We start from the raw sequence: 23,008 nt of genomic DNA on the forward strand, positions 1-23,008 counted from the left end.
CTGATGGGGGTAGGTAAACTGTTATCACTTCATTTTACACATGAGGAAACTGGGCCTCTCAGAGAGGAAGTGACTGGCTCAAGTTAAGAAGTGACCAGACTAGTCCCAGAACCTAGATGTGTCTGGTTCCCAAGTCCCCACTCTTAACCATTACATTCCCCTGCTTCCCAGAGACTATGACGGTGATGATGACAAGTAACACTTTCTGAGCTCTGGAAGCCAAGTCTTGTGCTAAGTTGGCTGCAGATATTATTTCATTGGCAATTTTTAACATGCCAGTGAGGCTGGTGTTGTTATCCCCTTTTGCAGAAGAGAAAACTGAGGTTGCCTTGGGAAGTGATGGAAATAGTTTATATCAGCTCACCAGACTTGAAGGGTGAGACGGGGTTTTGATAGGTAGAGTTGGGAGAGAGGGCCTCTCTGTCAGAAGGGATATTCTGAGCAAAGGACCCAAAGAGATGGCTTGTAGAGCACTTTGATTGAGAGGCTGCAGGTTCATCCAGCGTGCAGGCAGGGCACCCTGGGTGTAGAGGAGCAACGGGAAGGAAACTGGAGATACCCCTAAGGGTCTACCACATTTTTTGTCAAGTTGAAGTTCATATTTTTTAATTAAGAGCAGGTGCTCTACCCAAAAGCCTTTTCAGATGAGATCGGGCGCGTTCAGGGTGGTATGGCCATAGACGCAAAAGCCTTTTCAAAGGATACTGTCATGCAACCCATAAGCAAATACAAATGAGACTCTCACTGTGTACATACTACTGTGTTGAGAGCCGTGGTGAATACAAAAGAAAACAACTCAATTCCTCAAGTGTGTGCTGAGAGCCCCCATGTGGCTGAGGAGACAAGATACACACATCGGGAAAAACAAGCAGCCAGGGCAGCATTTGTGGTCACGGCAAAATGAGTTTTCCCATCTGTCAGATTTCAAGGAATATGAAGATGGGGGTGGGTGGGAGGGGCTGCAAGAGGAGGCTTCACCAAGAGGGTGGGTTTGGGCTTTGAGGCATGGATGGAGAGGAAGGAAGGCACGCTTAAGGTCAGGTGGGGCAACCGGTATTGCTGGCTTGAAGTGCTCTGGAGTGGCCTCCCTTCCCCAAACTGCCACTGTCGCCATCCATGTCTTGAACTCTGGGAGTTGGTTAGGGAAGATGAGACTGTCTGTAGGGAAGACAGGCCATGCGAGCTGGGAAACAGAGCTGGGTACCTGATATTCCTATTCCTCCAATTTTCTACACTTAGCCTCCATTCCTGGCAGCTCCCCCAGCTGCTGAATTGTATGTGTATGTGTGAGCGGTATTTTAAATTAAGCAGTGAGTGCTTTCAGCTCATCATAAACATGCTAAAAAGCTTCAGCCACGGCCTGAGCCCACCCCCACCCCTTACACACAGGCAGCAGCTGGGGCCACTCGACCCCACACTCTAATGTGCATTGCCTATGACTCACCAACAGAAACGACTGTGCGCTTCAGTCTCCCTGGGTAGCTGATTCCTAGTTGTGGTGGGAAATCTCAGTCTGATTTGGAAGGCAAGAGGCCTCAGCCCCGCCCTCCTGGCTGAGCATTCTACAACATATGGAGCACCTACTGTGTGCAAGGCATTGTGGGTAAGTCCATTCGTCTCTCTGGGCTTTCCATTTCCTCAGTTTCAAAATGCATGTAGTCATGCTGCCTGCTTTGCCTTTCTACCAGAGCTGTATTCTCAGCCACACTGGTCTTTCCATTTCTGGAACATTCCCAAAATCTTTTCCTGCCCCAGGGCCTTAGCACATGCTGCTTCTTCTGCCTGGACTGCCTTCGCTCTTGCTTTTGGCATAGGAGGCTTCTTCCTAACCTTTCAGTCACACTTTAAATGCTACCTCTTGAGATGAGCCTGCTCTGACCACCTACAGTTAGTTCTGTCCTGCCCCTCCCTAATATCCCTTTTATCGGTGATGCTTCCCTAACCCCACTTACCTCTCTGCGTAGCTTTGTCTATTTATATTTGTCTGTTTATGGTATATTTCTCCCACTGGAATGTAAGCTCCAAGTGGACAGGGACCTTGTCTGTGTCACTCAGCAGTGTGTCCCTCTCATCTAGAGTAGTGCTTGGCACATAGTAGGCTGACATAAACAAAACCATCTGGGAAATAATATTGTCTCCCTGAGGTTTTTGCCAGACATATGGTTACTGAGGGAAAAATCATGGCAAAATTGTGTCATTCCATATGAAAAACAAAATTCAGGCAAAAAGGGAGGAGTTTGTTGAAAACAGTTCTGTTTTAGAAACCAGACCTTGGAGTCTCATCAGCAGACACAGTCTTTTGAAATTAAACAAAAGGAATAAAAAGCATAAAAAGCTAACATTTTATTGGCTTCTTACTGTGTGCCAGGAACTGTTCTAAATGTTCTACGCAGATTATCTCATTTAATCCTTATAATAACCCAGTGACGTAGGTTCCATTATCAGCTCCATTTAATGGATGAAGGAGTTGAGGCTCTGAGACGTTAAGCAAAGTGCCAAAGGTCACACTGCTAGCGAGAGGAAGAACCAAAAGCTGAACCCAAGGCAGTCTGAGTCGGAGTTCATGAACGAAATCAACTATGCCACCCGCGGCTCCCACTTCACACGACCCTGCAGCTCCCATGCCACCCCCCCCCCAAGTGTGCTTCTACTACAGCACTGGTCATGATGCAGAGCAGGGGTTTGTTTACTTGTCTGTCTTGCCCTCTGGATTGGGAGCTTCTCAAGTGTAGGGACTGGGCCTTCTTCATTTTTGCTTCCCCTATGCCTGGACTAGGGCTTGTTCCAGAATAGGTACCAATCAATATTTGTTGAGCGAACAAAGGAAGGAGTGAGTGAATTCATGTTCCTCTATTTTTTCAGCGTTCAGGCTTATGGGCTCATGTGTATTTCCCTGGTAAAGTGGAGCACTGGGGACAAGGCCATTCTGGTGCAAGAGGTCCTGCTCATCACAGGGCTAACTGGGAAAAACCAAAGGAGGGTTCTATAGAGCAAGGGGCTTAATCCAAAGGGTTTCATTTTGTCCTCAATCTAAAAAGTAGCTGGACCTGTTTAGGACTTAAACAAACTTTCAGTGTTCCTCCAATCCCTTCTCAGATCCTTTGCAGAACGAGGCAGGGTGTGGGGAGGCAGAGAAGGGGGAGTTATAAATAAACAAATACCCACAACCCAGCTGGTTTTTTAAACAGAATTTGTTTCAATCAGTGCTCTGCCACATTTTCCCAACTGGCCTCCGTCATGAGAACAAGTGGGAACTTTCATACTGAATGGCTTTATTTTTTTTCCAACCAGATGAATGGCAGGAGTTTTGGCTCGGGAGGCAGTTTGCTGCCCTACTGTGCCCCGTCCATCACACGCAGCGGCCTGCACAACATACCCAGTCATCACATCTGCTTCAGCCCTTGGAAATAATTGGGTCATTGTTTTATTACACCAGTGAGGGAGCTGCAGGCCTGTTAGGATTATGTCATTGATATTTGCGTGAAAAGGCAATCATGATATGCTGGTCATTTAACACAGCTGGGAATGCAACTGTGCTGTCATTGTTTAAGGTTCTCGTCCAGCCCCTTTGACTTGGTTTCACAGCGCAGCCAGTGTAAATGGATCGCTTTGATGTATGTCACCTTTAAAATGCTTTCTAGCCCTTCAAAGGACCAAACGGGATCTAACTCTTTTGATGCACTTGGCCTTTTCTGCTTGTAGGCAGGGCAGTCTGAAGGTGAGAGACGCTTGCTTTTCATGCGCGTGGAAGTTGTACACCCTAGTGGCAGGATGCTGTAATACAGTGTCACTTGTTCACTAACTGCTGATCAGAGCCAAGGACAGCTTTGGCTCGAGAACAAACAAGAGCTAATGTTGTCTGTGGGGGAAGACTATGTAGACAAGTCATGTGTCAGAGTTCTGTTGTGACTTCTGTTGTGTGCTAGTTTCAGTAGGACCTGTGCTTTCATTGCAGTTGTCAGTATAGTTTAAGCAGAGTTCTCTGCTAATGAAATTCAAGCATATTTACATTTATTGATAGGTGTGTTAACAATGGTAGAACATCTTACTTCCAAATAAGGAAATGATAGCATTGATTGCAGAAATGTAAACAGAGCTCAAATTCATGTGCCAATTTGTCTATTGCAACTCATTGATCCTCTTCTCCCACTGGCATGCTAAAGTTATATGGCACGTGGCCACTAAGGTACTCTTCAAAGGAATTTACTGCAGACACCTGTACATCCCTCTTCTGGTGCCAGTCCTTGCCAAACCAGCTCTGTGCCCTTGCCAGCTACCTTGAAGTGTGACATGCAGAGTTGACCCAGTAAGGGAGTCAGCTGAAGGGATCGAGTGGCTTAGATGCAAATCTCCAAATCCCAATTGCCATGGCTAATAAAGAACTCTGGTTCCTGGATTTTTCTTGGCAACTGATTTCAACTGCTTTGCCTTCTGGGTGCTTTGGTATTTGTGTTGTTCCCAGCTCCTGGTTTTGATCTGCCTTTTCCTTATAGCTGCAGTTTCCCTTTCTGGAAAATGGGGCTCTTGTTGGGATCAAATGAGAAAACATAGACCTGGTGTAGTGCCTGGCACAGAATAAGTGCTCAACAAATGGTAGCTGTTGTCTCTTTTTCCTTGTCCAGGTTTCTTCTGGTTCTGTTCTCTGTACCTCCAATATTGGTCCTGGACCTGGACCTGTTCCCTCCCCTGACTGGCAAGTCAGGTCACTTGGCACTCAGACAACCTAGGCTCCCTTCTCTGGCAGCCTTCTGTTGTCCTTACCTGTCGCCATGTGGCACTCACTGTAACCACAGGCGAGCTGCTGCCAGTTGCTGACATTAACCTATTGAATTCTGGCAGAGAAGAATAAGTTTGCAGACAGGAATTTGCATGTCTGGGCCAGATACAAGACCAGGAGGCAAAGCCATATTTACCTGCCCTCCCCAATTGTGAGTAAATCACCAGATTCTGGTTAAAACCAGATGTTTCACACCCATGACTGCAATGCCACCCATCAAACAGTTGCTTACAAGGAACATAGAGTGGTTTTCGCATCAGAAATGTAACCTGCAGGTCAGTTCTCAAATTTCCTAAAAGCAGATACCACACCTGGGTATTTTTCCTTTGAAAATGACAACCTTGTTGAGCGTCTTGTAGGGACTTTAATTTGGTAGCCCTGGACCACTTATATGATCTTTCCAAGGGGGTCTCCGACTGCTTCAATTTGCAGGGAGTTACTATATTGGAGAAGATAAGAGATCTTCCCCAAACTCACCTGATCTTTGAAAATGCTATTCACTTGCCTTGGCACACAGCCAGTCCAAACATTAAAAAAGAGACAGAGAATGCAGGAATCCTGAGTACTATTCTCAGTGCATGTCCAAACAAGAATGGGGTTGTGGGGGGGAAGAACAGAAAGAGGAGAAAAGACAGTTTTTGCAACCTAGGCTATGAGCTGATAACACCCCATCATACCTTGCAACCCCCTCCACATACAAACACACACACACACACACACACACACACACACACACACTCACTCACTGACTCATAAAGGGAGAGAGGACATATGGTGGCATCGTGAGAACAGATTTCCCTTCCAGGGTCAATTGCTCAGTCTAAGAGGCTCTCCAGGGCCGAGAGTGAAGGATCAATCAATCCAGTGAGGTCACCACCATGATCGGTTCTCAACCACTGTAACTCAGTTTTTCTGCTGTGGGCTTGTGGGTTATTAGTGCATTCGTTTCTACCCATTTGAGAGAAGGGTAGGACAGGAGCTAACATGATCAATTACTCAATAGGTGTCAGGCTCTGTGCTCATCCTTTCCAACAGTTAATCACATTCTGAGGGACTCTCTCAGGTCCAGCAACTGTGTGGCTGTGATGTGAAAAGTGCCTTCTTTCTGCGCATTCACTGGGAATGGTTTGTTCTGATAACCCTAATTTTCCAGTGTTTTCAACATTAGGTATTTCATGGCAAGAGACGGGTGATTAAGTGCTGAGCCAGTTCTTACTGGGAATTCTCTCTTTCTCCTTCAGGTCTCATGCAGATGCTAAAGGATGTCTGGAGTTTCCTTCAAGACATCTCACTAAAAATACACATCCATTAATTCATCAGACAGCCTTTTTTGAGTCCTTATTATGGGTGAGGTGCTCTGCTGTGATGTGCTTTATATACCATATCTTATTTCATCCTCACCACCAAGCTGTGAGGTAGGTAGTGTCATAATCTTACAATGAGGAGAGTAAGGCTCAGGGAGCATAATACAAGACCACACAGTCAATAAGTGGCGAGCTGGGATTCAAACCCAGGTTTATCTGACTCAGTTACACTATACTTCCTCCACATAGCATATTCTAGGCCCTTCACAGCCCCTGAGAACAAAATTCATCCTTAGGGAAATTTTCCTACTCCACTTTTTGTTAATAGTTACTACTACTACTGCTGCTGCTGCTGTTGCTGCTGCTGCTGTCATTACTACTACTGCTCCTCCTCCTCCTCTTACTATTTATCAATATTCAACACTGCATTTTTTCCAGCACTGGTAGATGCTTTATACTAGCGACCAATTGTAGAGTTCACACCCAGGCCTGCGTGAGTCCCGATGCACTCATTCCACTTTTCTGTACTGCTTATAAGGAAACACCAGAGATATGGGACATACACAACTTGGGTAGGTTACTGACTGCAAGATCAACATTCACCAAACATTTATTGAGCACACATTAGATGAGCACGCTATGACTCCTGCCCTTAAGTTGCTTTATAAGACCTCCCAGGCGGACAGATATGGGAAGCATCAATTTAAATTTATTAAATTTGCCTGGTGTAAAAAAGCAAGCATGACCTGTAATTAGTACATCAGAGTATGGGTAAATAGGAATTTGTAAAGGGCTTGAAAGAGGCATGCTTGGTTTAGTAGCAAGAACAAGGAGCAAGGAAACTCTACCACAAAATAACTATACGAGTATTGTCTCCTTAATCTTTCTGGGCTTCTGTTTCCACACTGGAGACCTTGGAATAGTGGTCATAGTCACCATTTTTTAAACACTTTTACTGTGCACCAGGCACTGTGATAAGTGGTTTCCATTTAATCTTGATAACTAATATTTTCACTTTCCCTTTTTTATAGCTGAGGCTCAGAGACATTAGGTAACGTGCCCTTGGTGACACGGCTCTTCAGTGGCCAGTTGTTTCTATCTCCAGAATCCTCTTATAACCCCTAAGTTGTATCGCCTCCCTATCTCTTGATTAAACTCCCAAGTCAAGTATTCTCTCCTGTTGCCTTAAAATTAAAATTAAAATCAAGGACAATCTTGTTCAATTGAACCAAGAAGATAAACATTAGAAATAGCAATTAGTAGGTAGAAATGTTGCCAGGAAGAGATATACAAAAGCATAGAAAGGCACCCAAGGGAGTTAATGATGGGGGTGCGGTGGGGGTTGCATGTTGATGGTTACTTGGATCCCGCCAACTCTTACCTTCCTCCTTCACCTTCCTGCTCCGCAATTTCTCAGGCTTCTCTAGAGAGCACAAACCACGTAGAGACAGCCCATGCTGCCACAGGAGGGCATCAGGCCAGGAATGGCAGGCCTAGGGCACTGGGGCTCTGGGCTGGGAACCATAAATAACCACTTTAATGAAAACCAGCTTTGGCCCAAAGCCTTGTCATTTCTTAAGAGGTTCTGTGACTCTTATAATGACCTAGTTACTTGAAAAAGGCCTAGCCTAGCATATACAACAACAACAATAACAACAATTGCCCTTTAGTGAGTACTTACTATGGGCCAGGGCCTGTGCTAAACACTTAACTAACTCACTGAATCCTCACACAGACCTACAACAGCAAGTATTAATACTATGATTTCCCCAATTTTACAGAGCAGCCATCAGGCTCAGAGAGGCTAAGTCATTTGCCCAAGTTCATATTTGAAGCTGGTTGAAGCTGGAATTCAAAGCCTGAAGGGTCTAGTTCTACGGCCAGAGCTCTTAACTCCTGTATTTAATGAATATCTGTTGAAGGAACAAACAAATGAATGAATGGACAAATGTATTAATTCATTTCACTTTACTTTAACAAACATTTATTGAGTGCTCTATATGTGTCAACCCTTGTGCTAGGCATTGGGGATTCAAATGTTTAAGACACACACATACACGCACACACACATGCACACACACACCCCTTACATGGCCCTTGCCCTCCAGGAGCTCACAAAAGCTCTCTCTCCTGTGGCATGATTTCTTCTGGAGAGAAGTAATTTGAGTTTCTTGAACAGCAGTTGTTAATGATGCTATTAAATTTAACCCAAAGCGGGGGTTGTGCACCGGTGAGCAAAGAGTTTCAAATGAGAAAGCGTCTTTGATTAATCATTGATTTAGCCAGAGAATAGTTACTACCAGAAATGGAGCTGCAACTCCTATCACATTAGCTACCTCTTCTTCCATCTATCATGTCTCTATCCTGTCGAACCCTCCCACGGTACAAAAAGTTATCTGTGCTCTAATGGACAATTATCCCATCCATCATTCTTGCTGGTCTTGCTCATTCCTGGCAGTCTACTTGCCCACGGAGGAGACTTACAAATAGTCACGACTGATGATGCACTGGGAAACTGCTCATTTTTATACATTTTAAATCCACGCAGAATAAATTTCTTTGCAGGCTGCCCTTTAAGCTCCATTTGCTTTGTTGGTTATATAAGAACAGGTTATGAATTCTTTACCTGCATGTGAAACGTGGCCTCTGTGAATATTTCAAAATCACTCTAAGCAGAAGCCCTATACATATTTGTTAAAACAATGAATGAATGAAATAAACATATGAAATAAACATACCTAGGGTAATTCCAGAGGAGCAGGCCTCATACCTAGGTCATTCCATCAGTGATCACCGTCTTCCTTTTCCTTTCTGAGTATTTTGAAGAGAATCCCAAGTTGATTAGGGTCGAGGTGAGGACTCATGGTGCTGGAAATAGGGGTTGAGTGGAGAGTGAGAGATGCCTGTTGAATTCCCTGGGACCAATACTATGAGATTTGGGGGCAGAAGTACCCCCCTCCTCCCCTCCACCACCCCGTAGCTGGTAACACATTTAACTTTTTTTTTTAATATATATATTTTTTATATTTTTAGAGACGGAGGTCTCACTCTTGCTCAGGCTGGTCTTAAACTCCTAAGCTCAAGCAGTCTTCCCACCTCAGCCTCACAGAGTGCTAGGCTTATAGGCGTGAGTCACCTTGCCTGGCCCCACATTTAACTTTTGATTACAGTAACCAACCATACCCAGTACAATTGGAGTCACCAGTTGCCCAGGGCAAAAACCCAAGAGTTGTAGTTCACTCATCTTTGTTTCTCACCTCTGCATTCAGCCAGTCACTATGCCCTGCCAAGTGTCCTTCCTAAGCATTCCTCGAATGTGACCCATTTTCTCCATTCCTACTGCCACTGCTTTAGTTCAGGACTCCCCCCACCTCCAGTCATCTCTTGCCTTGATTCCTACAATAGCTTCCTGTTATCTCACCTTCTTTCTATTCCCTCTCTGTGACCATTCTCTCCAAAGTGGCCTGAGTGATCTTTCCAACCTGCAAATCAGATTATTCCACACTACTACCCCTCTCCCTTTCACACTTGTAAATGGCCTCACAACATCTGAGGCTAGAGGCCTCAAAGTGTGGCCCTGCGGCCAGAAGTACCAGCCTCTCTGCCAATTTGTTAGACCTAGAATAGTTACTCATTAGAGTACCTCCTGAATCAGAAACTCTGGGGGTACCCACCTCAACCCTGTGTTTATCAAGCCCTCCAGGTGATTGTGATGAGCACTTAAATTTGCAAACTTGCCCCCTTGAGCCACTGTTCTCAATCCTGGATGCATATTAGAATAAATGGGGAAACTCTTAAAAAATCCAATGCCTCCCCTTACGACTAATTAAATCAGAGTCCCTGGGGATGAGATCCAGTCATCCGTAGCTGTTCAAGTTCCCCAGGTGATTCTAATATAGAGTCAAGGCGGAGAACTACTGCTCCATAGGATGAAGTCCAAACTCCTTAGCTTGGCATTTAAGGTCTATCTCCTTGGTCATTTCTCCCCATGCTCCCACGCGTTCATTCTAGAATTGAATCATAGGGAGTCACTTACAGTTCTCTTAGAGCCACACAGAGTCTCTTACCTCTCTGTGTTTGCATGCATCACTCCTACTGCTGTGCCCTTCCCTCTCTCCCTCCCTTCCCCCAGCCAACACCTTGTCTTCTACAACACATAGCTCAGAAGACACCTCTGAGGAAGAGACTCCTCTGACCGATCCCCCAAGTCTGGGTCAGATGCCTCTCCTTCACACTCCCGTGGTGTCCATATCATAGCACTTGACACATGAGCTTGTCAGTCTTTGGTTAGTTGTCTGCTTCACGCACTGTCCTGAGAGCAGGATTCTCAGCCTGGCACACAGTACATGCTGTATGATTCTGCTCACCCCATTTCTTCTTTCCGGAGTGCTCTTTGGTGCCTTGTCCATGGCCTTCAAGATGCAGCTCGGATATCACTTCTTGGAAATCTCTGAATCCCTTGTCTGGATTAGGTTGCCTTTCTCTAGGCTCCCACAACATCCTAAATGTAATCTGATCCTAGCTGTTAGCACACGGGGCTATCATAGTCCATTTACTTATCTGCCTCCCTCACCGAACTGTGAGAAACTTGAGGTAAGGGGTAGAGTCTTGCGCATTCCTCTATCCCAGCTCCTAGCACAGTGTCTGGCACATTACAGGTGCTCAGTAACTACCTGTAGAATGAAAAACTAAATAAATGAAGACCTTTGTCCTCTTCTCTGTATCTTCTGCCACTATGTCTGTCCAGGCCCCCATTGCTTCGTTATAATAGCCTCCTCACTAATTTTCATCTCTGCTTTCTCCAATCTGTCTGAACACCGCCCCCACCAGCCAAGATGTGGCTTTCTAAAACCACAGGCACCATATGCTTCCCCTGCTCAAACACTTTCAGTGATTCTTCCTTGTCTGCAGAGCAAATATCGAAATGGCATTCAAGATCCTTCCTTCCCAAGAACGTTCTGCTTTTCCAACCACACCTCCCTGCATGCCCTCTGTGGAGGACCAGCCACATCGTTTGTGGGCCCTGGTACAAAATGTAAATGTGGAGCCCTGTGTTGAAGAATGATTAAGGATTTCAAGACAGCAAAAGAGCAGAGCATTAAACCAAGCATGGGGCCCTTCTCAGTGCAGGGTCCTATGCAGTGGCACAGGCCTGACCCTCCATGCATACGGTGCGCTGCCAAATGCACTCACTTTTCCCTCAGCTGCTCTGCAGGTTCACTTTCTCCATGGCTTTGGTCAGGCTGTTCCCAGTCTCTTCTAGCCCACCAATCCAAAGCTTCTCTTCCCTGTAGATCCACTCTGTTCTTCAGGGATCTGCTCAAGTCTCATCTCCTACTATTCCAGACTATAGCAGTTTCTACCACACAGCCTGATATTAGTAATTATTTTTATATGTGTGTATTCTTGTCTCTCTACTAAATTTTAAACTACTTGTGGGCCAGGACTCTATTTAGTTCATCTTTGTGTTTCTTATAGACCGAGCACAGTGCTTTGTACTCTTCTTACTTGTTGAATGACTCAGGGAAGGAATGTCACAGCCCTAGTCACTGAGTCTGCCAAAAGAACACTTGTCACTGAAAACTTGATTTGAGTCCCTCGTTATTAGCTGTGTAACATTGAAGGAGTTACTTCACTTTTCTGAGCCCTAGCTTTGCCATCTATAAAGAGATGATACTTAGAAAAATTTATTATTTTCTGCTAGCATCTTGTTCTTGTTAATGTTTTCAAAATCTTCTTTTGTTTTTTAAAACACATAAAACTTATTTTATATGAATATTTTACATCACATAATTGCAATACCTGAGGTCTTTGAGGGTCTAATTCTGTTTTCATTGTTTCTGGCTTCACCGTGTGCTTTGTAATTTTGGATTCTGAGTTCGTGTTCAGCCAGACTTTATCCTTGGTAATCCTACGAAAACTGGGTTGAGGGTGTGTTCCTCCAGAGAGGATTTGTGTTTGCTTCTTCCAGGTGCTTCAGGGCACTATTAATCCAGGATTGCTTTGCGTGAATTGTTCAGTCCCAAAGGCAGAGGCCATGTCTTCTTTGTCTATATGACCCCACGGCTTAGCTCAGGTACTTACAGATGGCTCAACATGTATTTGTTGATTGAATGGCTGAATGAATAAGGCACTCTACCAGCTTCTCTTGGAGGACCAATAAGAATTGTAACCTCTAGTGTTAATAAAGGATGGTAGGTGCATCAGGAAAATAATAATTACTAACGTTCATTGAGCACCTGCATGTGCCAGGTAACATTCTAAATGTATTGTGTGTATTAACTCATTTAATTCTCTCTATAACTCTGTAAGATAGGTACTCTTATTGTCTTCAATTTATAGAGGAGGCACCAGACTCAGACAAGCTAAGTAACTTGGCCAAGGTCACACAGCTAGTGAATGGCAGAACTCAGATATGAACCCAGGTATCCTAGAGACACATCTAATTACTATCCTATATTGGAGAAGAGAGCAGCAGTAGTAACAGAAGCAATACAACTTGCCCGGTTCTAGTTTTAGAAGCCCAGATTGGGCAGTTAGCCCCAACTTGGCAATTAGTTCCCAGTATGGGTGGAAGGGAGAGGCGATGGTTAAGAGAGGGGAAAGGGAAGAGCTTTGGTATCCTGGTGTGAAGACAGGCCTTGGGATCAGGAGTTCTCCCTGATGACTGTGCCAGTGTGTTCATTGCCCTTGTACTGCTAGGGGGCATACAGCAGGCCCTTCTCTCCTGCACCCCCTCAACAGACCAAGCCTCGCTGCTAGAAAACCCCTGGGGAAGTCATTGCTGAGGACTCTAATGTGAGGCATGTTGGGTTTGAGGAGCATGGAGAACATTCATGCAGCTGGCGAGGTCTGGGCTGCAAAGAGAGATTTGGGAATTTGGAGCATATAGGTGAGAGTTGAAACTGCCCAAAGGGAGTTGGTCTATAGAAAGAAAAGCAGAGGAAACGGCTTATGGAGTTAATATGGCTGCAAGGTGGGAACAGGGCTGGGGAGTAGTTAAGGTTTTAGGAGGGTTCATGTGTTCATTCACCCATCCATTTATTCAACATTTCTTGAACCTTCTGCCAGATACTGAGTTGAAGAGGAAGTTGGGGATTTAAAGGGGAGACGAGTTAAGAGGGGATCCCTGGGTGGATCCAGATGAAGGAGAAGGGAGGGGCTAAGTGCCTAGGCTCCCTCTTGCCAGGAGAGCACATCTGTTAACACAAAGCTTCATCTGTATCGCAGCCAGCTCTCGCCCGCTTCGTCCCCTCCTCGCTGCCCACCCCCACAAGACGGGGAGCCACATGGTGGCTTCCTGCTCCCCTGTGTCCCCCCCCCTCACGCAGTGTTCTTTCTAGGCACTTAGCTGTGGCGCCAGCAACACCCCTTCTGAGAGCTCAGGCAATCCCCAGGGGCGGTGGTGGTGGTGGGGGGGAGGGTTGACAGCCTGGAGAGAAGAGCCGGAGGAGGCGCTGTCTGTTTGTAATTAGCTCCAGCTGCTGTTGTGAGGCAGCACTGGGGGCCGTCAGGAGTGCGAATGCATGTGTATGAACCTGCGTGCGTGGCGCCTCATTGCTATCACTCTATTTTTCACTGTACTGTGTGCTGGCTGTAGCCTCGCTGCTCTGCAACCCCTCCTGTCCCTGAGGATCCCGAAAGACAGAGTGTTCCACAGGCAGGACCAGCTTGAATCACTAATGCTGCTAAGCAGGAGGACAACAAATATAGGCCCCCATATGTCCTGGATACACAAGCCCCTGCTCTCTCTCCCGCCCCCACTTCCTGAATGTTTCCTAGCGAGCAAAGCTCCAGCACTTGAAATTAGGAACACCTCACTTCTGCACAGCCTTTTGCAAAGAGCTTTCACAGCTGCCTTGCCATGCATCCTCAGACAGCCCTGAGCGGCAGCATTTTATAGGTGAGGAGCCAGAGGCCCAGGGAAGTGGAAAGATTTGCATAGGGTCACCCAGACGGTTGGTGGCAGAGCTGCCTCTGGGAGGTGGGTCCTTGGCCTCACAGCCTGGTGGCCGGTCCCCAGCAGAGCGCTGCCAAAAGGACCGCTACCGGGTGGTTCCAGCTGCTGCTGTCTGTGTGCTCATGAGAACTTGTCAGCTGTGGCTACAAGACCTGCCTCAGCAGTCGCTGAAAATGCTGATGGTGCCAATAACCAGGACCCCGAAGCTGAACCCATAACCAGGACCCGAAGCCGAGCCCAGCCTAAGTTTATTTAGTGCCTGCCACGTGCCCACCTCTGTGCTGGTGCTTAAGGGGGACACAAACTGGGTACAGTATAGCCCCTGTTCTTGAAGAATGATAACTAGAATGGGGACACAGTCCTCAGACACCAAGTCCAAAGGCAATTCTGAGGGCTTCTCTCTTCCACAACGCAGTCGATTATTAGCAACAATGGCGCAGAGACCCCTTCTGTGTTTGTCTCTGTCTTACCCAGCCCTGGGGGGAGGGGATGGGAGGATGGCCAGGGAGGGAGGGGTAAGGATGAAGGACAGGAAGATGGGGGGAAGAAAGGAAAAACTGGAGTTTCTACTGAACACCAGGTACAGTGTGGAATTTATGTTATACACATGCCATTTGTATTATGTTTATAATATATATGTATATTATACACACAAACACATGCATATGTAATCGCTTTCCATCATGGATTAACTCATCTATTTAGCTCACTCTGATTCAGGTAAAGTGCTTAGGATAGTGTCTGGCACTTAGAAAGCACTGGATGGATATAACTATTCTTCCTTCTTATCATCATCATCTTCATTATCGTTATGAATATTATATACATTATCTTATTTATTCCTTCTAGCTCCAGGCGGTAGTAACTATTATTTTCATCCCCAGTTTACAAATAAAGAAACTAATAATTTATTGTATTCAAGCCTAGAGGTACTGAGAATGCAAAGGAGAACCCAAATATGGCTCCAGGCAGCCTTTGGAGACCTCCCCATCTAGTGGGAGGGACCGAGCACGCCTAAGCCCTCATGGTCCGGTGGGTGCTGTAGCGGAGGAACGTGCCTGGGGAAGTTGGTGAAGGCTTCACGGATGAAGGAGATTTGAGCTGGATCTCGAGGGATGGAGGCTTTTGCCAGGAGGAGCAGTGGAGAGTGGGGAAGGATGGTCCAGGCAGGTGAAAGTGCGTAGGGCGTGTTCCAGAGGGCGGGACAGTTGTCGCTGGGCTGCTGGACTGGCAGCAGCAGGAGGGGAGTGGGGCAGTGGTTGGCGTCAGCTATTCAGGGCTCTGCAGGCCAAGCTGAGGGTTTTGTTCTATGAGCAATAGGGAGCCACTGGAGGTTATTGAGGCAGAGGAGTGACAGATCAGGAGGACAATGCTTACAGCACCAGGGTGGGGAAGGATTGGAGGGCAGAGAGGCTAGATGCAGGCGGACCAATTGGGAGGCCGTCTCCAGGGGCCAGGAGAGAAGAGGAAAGTGCTCTGAACCAGGACTGTGGCAGTGAGGCCCGAGAGGAGGGGACGGCTCCCGGCTCCCAGCATGTGGCAATGGCTAGAAACCTCAGGGCTGGCCGTCATGAGGGTCAAGGAGAGGGAAAAGGTGACAATGACCCTGAGGTTCCAGCTTGGGTCCGTGGTGGTAGCGATACTCTTAACTGAGGCAGGGAATTCAAGACTTAGTAGGGAGGGAGAGTGAGGGGAGACAGGTGACAAGGTCAGTTTGTGCTTAGATTTGGGGTGCCAGAGAGACTTCCTAGTGGACGTATCCAGCAGGAAACTGGGGATGTTGGCTTAGAGCCCAAGTGGGACATGGGGACTGGGAGGCCAGCAGGGTCCCAGTGGTATTAGTTGACCCCCTGGGACTGGACAGGATTTCTCTTCTCCCATTTTATTCCTCCAGGGCAAGCGCTGGGGGACAGAGCCTGGTGAGCCCCAGCATTTAAGGGGTGAGGTGCTGGGGGACACTGGCCCGGAATAAGAAGACACATTTCTTCTGGCCCTTCCCCAAAACGTCATCCCCTCCCTTCCCCTCAGGATCAGAGTCCTCTTTCCAGGGCTGCCCCCCGGCCAGTGAAGGAAGAAAGAAGTGGAGGAGGGAGGGAAGGAGAAAGGAGGGAGGACAGGAAGGGAGGGAGGAGCTGCATGTGCAGAACTCATGTCCACACAGGGCACAAGGCGAGGGTAGGACAGTCGCTTCAGCTCTTGAGTTCTTCAGCAGGGGAGTGTCTTCTAACAGTCAGTTAATGACCAGGGATTTGGGAGAGAAAGGAAAAATACCAGAACTCTGCAATGACCACTGGAGCATTCAGTGCAAACAACCGCGTCTTCAGTGCTACAGAGCTGGGAGCACATTCATGATGGCATTGTTCAAGATCCAGTCTGTGTGAACCACAGCTGGTCTCCTAGGAGTCCTAAAACTTTAATTAGACCTAGTGGGTCCCAGAACTAAATCCCATAATCCCATAAATCTATAGCAACAAGCGAGGCATGAGAGTTTTAGTCACACTCTGAATGTAAGAGACCCCTAACTGCCGTCTTTCTGAGCCTCTAAATGACCCTTGACCAATTTCTGCACCAGAAATATTTATCCAGGGTGGCATTGGCCTCCCCTGAAACCCTGAGGACTTCTGATTTCTCTGTTAAATCCCTGGGACCACACCAGTAATAGCTCTAAACACTTTACACTTATCAACTCATTTATTCCTTATGAATATTATAGACCTTGTTTGGATAATACGATATAAAAATAGTATTTATAGTAACAAGAAAAACTGATAATTTTTGCTGAGTGCTTACTGTAGGCCAGGCACAGTTCTAAACACATTACATGGAATAACTCATAATTCCACATGAACAACACCATGAGGTATTATTACTATTCCCATTTTACAGATGAAGAACAAATTACAGAGAGATTAAGTAACTTGTTCAAGGTCACACAGCCTATAAGAGGCCTAGGCTGAGAGTCAAACCCTACCTGTGTGGCTCCAGCGTGCTATTAACCACCGAGGTCTTTTATAGCCCCGACTAGCTCAAAATGGCTCTAGATGAGGACCCTCTGTCGATTTTGCACCTCAGATCATTAGCATAACTGATTTCAGTCTGCAGTTCAGATATTTGAAACTGCTCAGGGTCTTTGTGAATTAGCCTCAGAGCTGCTGCTTGGACAAGACAGGGTCAGGACTCAGAAGCCATTTCCAGGGCCGGGCGCGGTGGCTCACGCCTGTAATCCTAGCACTCTGGGAGGCCGAGGCGGGCGGATCGTTTGAGCTCAAGAGTTCGAAACCAGCCTGAGCAAGAGTGAGACCCCGTCTCTACTAAAAATAGAAAGAAATTAATCAGACAACTAAAAATATCTAGAAAAAATTAGCCGGGCATGGTGGCGCGTGCCTGTAGTCCCGGTGTAGTCCCAGCTACTCGGGAGGCTGAGGCAGGAGGATCGCTTGAGCCCAGGAGTTTGAGGTTGCTGTGAGCTAGGATGACTCCACGGCACTCTGGCCTGGGCAAAAAGAGTGAGACTCTGTCTCAAAAAAAAAAAAAAAGAAGCCATTTCCACAGAGAGTCAGGATGTAGGCTGGGCTCGTTATAGGGATCAGAAGCGTGTCATTTTCCACCCCACCCGTGAACCCCATTCTACGAGATGGAGTGCAGCATTTCTTAGGGTGTGGCTCAAGGAGAGCTTCGTAAACATGTAGATTCCAGGGCTGAAGCCCAAACCCAGAAACTCTATATCTCTATGGAGATAGTTGCTGGAATATGCATTTTAGCAAACTCCCACGCTGAATTAGTTCGAGAACCACTCTCTTAGTCTTGGAGAGGATGTAGGCCTGTCTTCTGATTCTGGAGGTACCATAAGCCTGCCTTGGGGTGCTTCCGCCTCCCCCCTGCCTGCTGAGCGGAGAAGCGGGGAGGGCTAGAACTTAGAGAGCACGCTGAGGGCATGCCTGCACAGAAAGAGGAGCTCCTTTCTGCCACCACACCCCATGAAAGAGTGAACTCTGTATCCCCAGGAGAGGGCGGGGAGGGGCAGAGAGAGGAAGCTATGGAAAGCCTCTGGAAGCCCTAGCACCCTGGGGCCCAGAAAAGGGAGTCCCCTGAGGGAGGGAGGGAGAGAGCGGGACTATTGGAGGAGGAGAGGTGCTGTAGGCCAGCAGCCTTGGGGACAGTGAGCCACGGCGGGAGTGGCCATGGCTGTGGAGCGATGGCACAGCTGCAGTGAGCTGGGCAGGGACCAGAGACCCAAAGTTTTATGTGGGACTCCTTTTCTTTTGTTAGTGCTTTGGGAGCTGCACCGTTCTGGAACCCGCCCTCCCAGAAGTGATTTCATTTTACCCCTAGGGAATGGGTAGCAAAGCCCAGGCTGTGGTTGAGGAAAGCCAGGGAAAAGATTTCATGAATCTTCAGCAGTGAATCCATCAATTTAGTTAGCTGGGGGGTGGAGAGGATGCAGAACTAGTGAGAGGAAAGGCTCGGGACTGGGAGGAAAAGGTGAAAGGGCCACTTTAAATGAGGGAGATGGTGAGCCCCCAACCCTGATGTTGTGAGGCCTGCACTGAGCTGGACCGTCTGCTGCTATAACCCATCCTCAGTGGATGAAGCATACGGCAGAGCTGGGAATCTTGATCACTGCTGGTTTTTGTTAAGTGCCGACTTTGTACCAGGCATGGTGCAGGCTTGACATGCATCATCTCATTCAATCTTCACAATGCTGTATGATAAGTTCTGTTATTACTGTGCCCATTTTACAGATGAGGTTCGGATAGGTTATGTGACTTGCCCAAGGCCACACAGCTAGTAAGCGGCAGAGCCAGGATTTGAACCAGATGGTCTTACTCCAAAACCTTGCCCAGTAGGCCTTAGGAAGGAGCCCACATAGAGATATGAGGGTGCCTCACTCTTGGCCTGTGGCTCTACATGGCCAACCCCTGTTCACACCTTACAGCTCTTGGTAAACAAGGTGGATGACTGTATCTGCCATGAATCGCCTTGGGAATGAATTCGGTGTTGGTCCCAGAGGAAGGAAGAGTGGGAGGAGGGTCTCAAAATCTAAGTCCCTGTGTGTTCCCTTCCTTTGATCTATACCCCACCCCCACTGAGCTGAAGAAATGCCAGGGTTGAGGGGCAGCAGAGGGTTAGATTTGTTTGATTCCTTGTACTGAGGCCTCTTAACATTTTTGGAGCCCTAGTTCAGTGATTCAGGTAACTCAGCCCAAGGGCACCCTTGCAGGGAATTATCCTATCTCCCATCCCACTCCAATATGTGAGATTCTTCTTCTTTCCTGTACCCCAGTTTCATCAAGTGAGTCTTTTCCTCATTCTCCAAATCCTGAGTTTCTGCCTCAATAAGTTGCCTTCTACCCCCATTTTAGCAAGAATGGAACCTTCCCTTTCTGCCAACAGAGCTTCTTAGTACTTTTGGCCTTGACCCGGGTCCTGCTTCCAGACTCCTGCTCTGAGGCTCTTGTTTGTACAATGATCTCATGTTCTTCCCTTTCTCTTCTTTCCTCCGTCAGAGCCTGCTTTCAGGATGGGATGCACCCAGATGAGACTTAACAGGTTGACCCTCCCAAGAGGCTGGCATTTTAAGTGATGCCAAAGCCCTGAGTCAAAGGAATTATGTACTTAAAAATTTTCAAGCCCTTGGGAGTGGATAGGGGAGATTTGGAAGGCCAAGGGAACATTCTTAATGCTCTTGGAATGCCACAAGGTAGACATAAAATTCAGGCTACTGCCAAGCCAGGACCTGGATTATTTTGGTTATAATCAGAATGTCTAATCTCCCTCCCCCTACCCAACACTCAAGGCTTTGACCAAAAGCTTTCTAGACAATGAACCTTTATGATCCAAGCATTGCTTTCTCAGAGCTCCTCAGAAGGAGAAGGGCTAAGAAACTTCATGAGTTACCAAAGACCACACGAACAGGCAGTAGTCAAGGCCAAAAGAAGTTCCTCCCAAGACTAGTTTTGTTCTATAGCCTGAGAACTAATCTAGTCTCCACCAGACACAAGGTGAATTTCCTTTCTTGATTTCTCTAGAACTGATAATAACATTGTTCTCCTCAGCTCCTCTTCAGACCCAAGACTCTTGGTAGAATACAAATAAAAAGCTGCTTATTTTGCTAGGGAAACTGAAGGTAGCCAGCCTTGGTCTAAGGACTATCTTACACTTTTTTCTTTGCTAAGGACAATGTTCCTTCCATGGTGCTGTGCAGAAAAAAAAGGGCAAGCTATGCTTGCCTTGTTCTGTTCTTATTCATGGCTAAGGAAGTCATTACGAAAGCTCAGAAGGACACTGTTTTTAGTATGGGTCATGGCAGTTTTTCCAAATGGCTTCCTAGCCAAGATATCCCTCCCCCTTACCCCCAAACAAATTCTGTACCCTAAGAATGATTTGTTATCAGTGTTGGGGGAAGAGGATAGGTAGAAAGGCCTAGCTCTGGCATCCTAGGCTATTTTGAGGGGACTTCAGCAGTCCCCGAAAGAAGGAAAAGAAAGGCTGACTCTCCCTTTCAGAGAAGCCATTGGAGCTGCTTCAGGGACTGACGAGCCAGCCATAGACAATGTCCAGTCTCTCAGTAAAGCAGTAAAAGCGTTAGAAATGCTCCTTTTCTGGGAAGCCTGTGACTATTTTGGCCACTCTTTCCATTAAAATAGAAAGGCACTGAAAGGGACCATCTCACCGCATAGCATGGAGCCTCCCCATTGTGGCAGCATTTCTAACTGCGTTGAGAATCAGCCACATTGCTCTTCCTTTTTACCATGGAAGACTTTCTAGATTCTCATTTATACACTCCCACTTGCAACATCTCTCACTGTTTCAGCAAATTGCTACATAAAAGATGGAGAAGCCAGCAGGGGCTGTGCCCACAACAGTAGCTGTGGTTGCATTTAAGACATTCAAATGCCAAGGGTGCACTTCTCCTATTAAGTGCAACATAAGAAATCAGGTGTGCACAGCATTGATGAACAGAAGACCCCAAAAGACAGGTGGAGTTTCTGGTATGCTGGAGTTTTGGGGAAAGAACAAAAAGGCATTTTGATTTTCCAAACTAAGAAGCAATTGCAGGGGGTGGGAATGTCAGAAATTCCTCTCACGCCATGGACCTGACCACACCTGAGTCAGATAATGATGAGCTTCCCCAGGTCCTTCCTTCCTCCCCCCGTCCCCAAAAGACAATGCGAGCATCAGTGAGCCTGGTACTTACAGGTGCAGAGGAATTTAGAAGAGGAAAATGGAGCTCACAGGCTCCTGAATGCCAGCCGAGTCAGTTGCATCAGATTAGGAAGTGATGATCGTAAAAATAAGATGTTTGGAAAATCTCGTTCCCCCTGCCCCCCACTTTGTCTTCTCAGCCCGCATCCAAACTCAGACCATCCCCTAGGACATCTCCCATGCTGCCAGGTTGCCTGGTGCCTCCGTGCCCCTTACCGTGAGGGTGCTGGCAGCCACACTGCCTCTTTGAGCCTGTGGCCTGGCAAGGTAGTCAGGCTCCTGGGATTAGGTTGGCAAGAGCGACTGTCCTCCAAATGATCAGCCCAGAGAAAGATAGAGAGCACGCAAACCCGAAAATGGGTCCAGGATAGAGAGCTCCAGGTCCTTAGCATATTCCTGGCGTATTCCGAAAGTGGCATCCACAGCAGAGAAAGTGTCCCAAAATAGCTCAGTCTGCCAATGCCTCGCTGAAACCTGAGAAAGAATTGCTGAATTCAAAGATCTGGGTCGCTGTGGGTGTGTGATCAAAGTGCAGATTTGTTGGTAGGAGGAACTCAAAGCCATGAGCTTAGGAGCGACATGAGGTCACTTGGGTCATGGCCTGCCTTCTTGTTTCCAACTTGTTTAAGTTGGTGTCGGTGTCAGAAAGCTCCCCTATGCTGAGGCAGGGGGCTGGAAAAAGGTCCTAGGGATGCTGTTTTCATGTCCAGGTTTCTGATGTGCTAACAATATGAAACAGCATCGCTTTATTTTCTGCATCTCAAACAAGGGAACTGATACTATGCAAAGGTTTCTTTAAGCTATTGCTTCATGACTGATGAAATGCCCTTTCCAGTAGATTTTTCATTTCTTTTGGCCTTTGGCACAAGTAAATGTCAGCTTTTAAAAAATCAACAGAGAAGAGCAAACAGTAGGGTCTCTGTGATTTTTCTTGGGATTTGAGAAATCTCCCCTCCCTGGCTTCTGACTGGATGGTGTCTGTACATTGCTGCCTATGGTACTGGGAAGGATGAGGTCCACCCAGACGTGCTGTCTCATTTTTATATTTGCTGAGATCTTGGGACACTCTCCTTCCATCAGGTATGTTGAAAACGTTAGGACTGTCTGCAGAGAGTGAGGATCAATATGTGGAAAGGTCAGCATATGTCGTTTTTAGACTGGCCCTGGGGTTTAAGAAGAAAAAGCGCAGAATTCGGTTTCTAGTTCCAGCTCTGCCTGTCTTTTGCTGTGTGAATTTGGGCAAGTTGCTTCTCTTCTCTGGGCTTCAGTTTCCTCTTCTGTAAACTGAAGACAGTAATCCCCATCCTAATTCTAACTCAATGGTATATAGTGAAGAGTAATGTAAAGAGTTGAAAGAATGCTCCTTGGGGAATGGCTTGTCACTGTAAGTAAATGGTGATGTCCTTCAATTTTTCAGGGGACCTTTACTGGTAGTCATTACCTATATACACATGCCTATAGCAAACCCAATGTATCCCATAAGACTAGGCAGTATGGGTTTCATGTCTCAGAGTTGAAATTGTTTCTGCTTTCAAGTTGTGGGACTTTTGGCAAGTTGCCTACTGCTCAGTAGCTCAGTTTTCCAATCTGTCAAGTGGGTATACTACTAATAATCATACAGGTTCACACTCTCTTATCTGAAACCATTGAAGCTAGGCATATTTTGGAATTCAGAATTTTTTTTTTTTTTTGAGACAGAGTCTCACTTTGTTGCCTGGGCTAGAGTGAGTGCCATGGCGTCAGCCTAGCTCACAGCAACCT

At 46.8% G+C, this 23,008-nt stretch overlaps 1 protein-coding gene across 1 annotated transcript in view; it reads right to left on the reverse strand.

The window, feature by feature from the left end:
- AMMECR1 (Alport syndrome, mental retardation, midface hypoplasia and elliptocytosis chromosomal region gene 1) overlaps nt 1–21,581 on the reverse strand; it is a 230,841-nt gene extending 209,260 nt beyond the window's left edge. The window contains exons 1-2 of the mRNA XM_012645747.1: nt 21,240–21,581; nt 8,820–8,949 (exon numbers count right to left, since the gene is read on the reverse strand). The gene's annotated coding sequence lies outside the window, so the exon portion shown is untranslated. The remainder of the gene's footprint in view (nt 1–8,819; nt 8,950–21,239) is intronic.
- Nucleotides 21,582–23,008: the final 1,427 nt, after the last annotated feature.

Source organism: Propithecus coquereli, unplaced genomic scaffold (genome assembly GCF_000956105.1).
Source record: "Propithecus coquereli isolate 6110/MARCELLA unplaced genomic scaffold, Pcoq_1.0 Scaffold104, whole genome shotgun sequence".
Classification (NCBI taxonomy): Eukaryota; Metazoa; Chordata; class Mammalia; order Primates; family Indriidae; genus Propithecus; species Propithecus coquereli.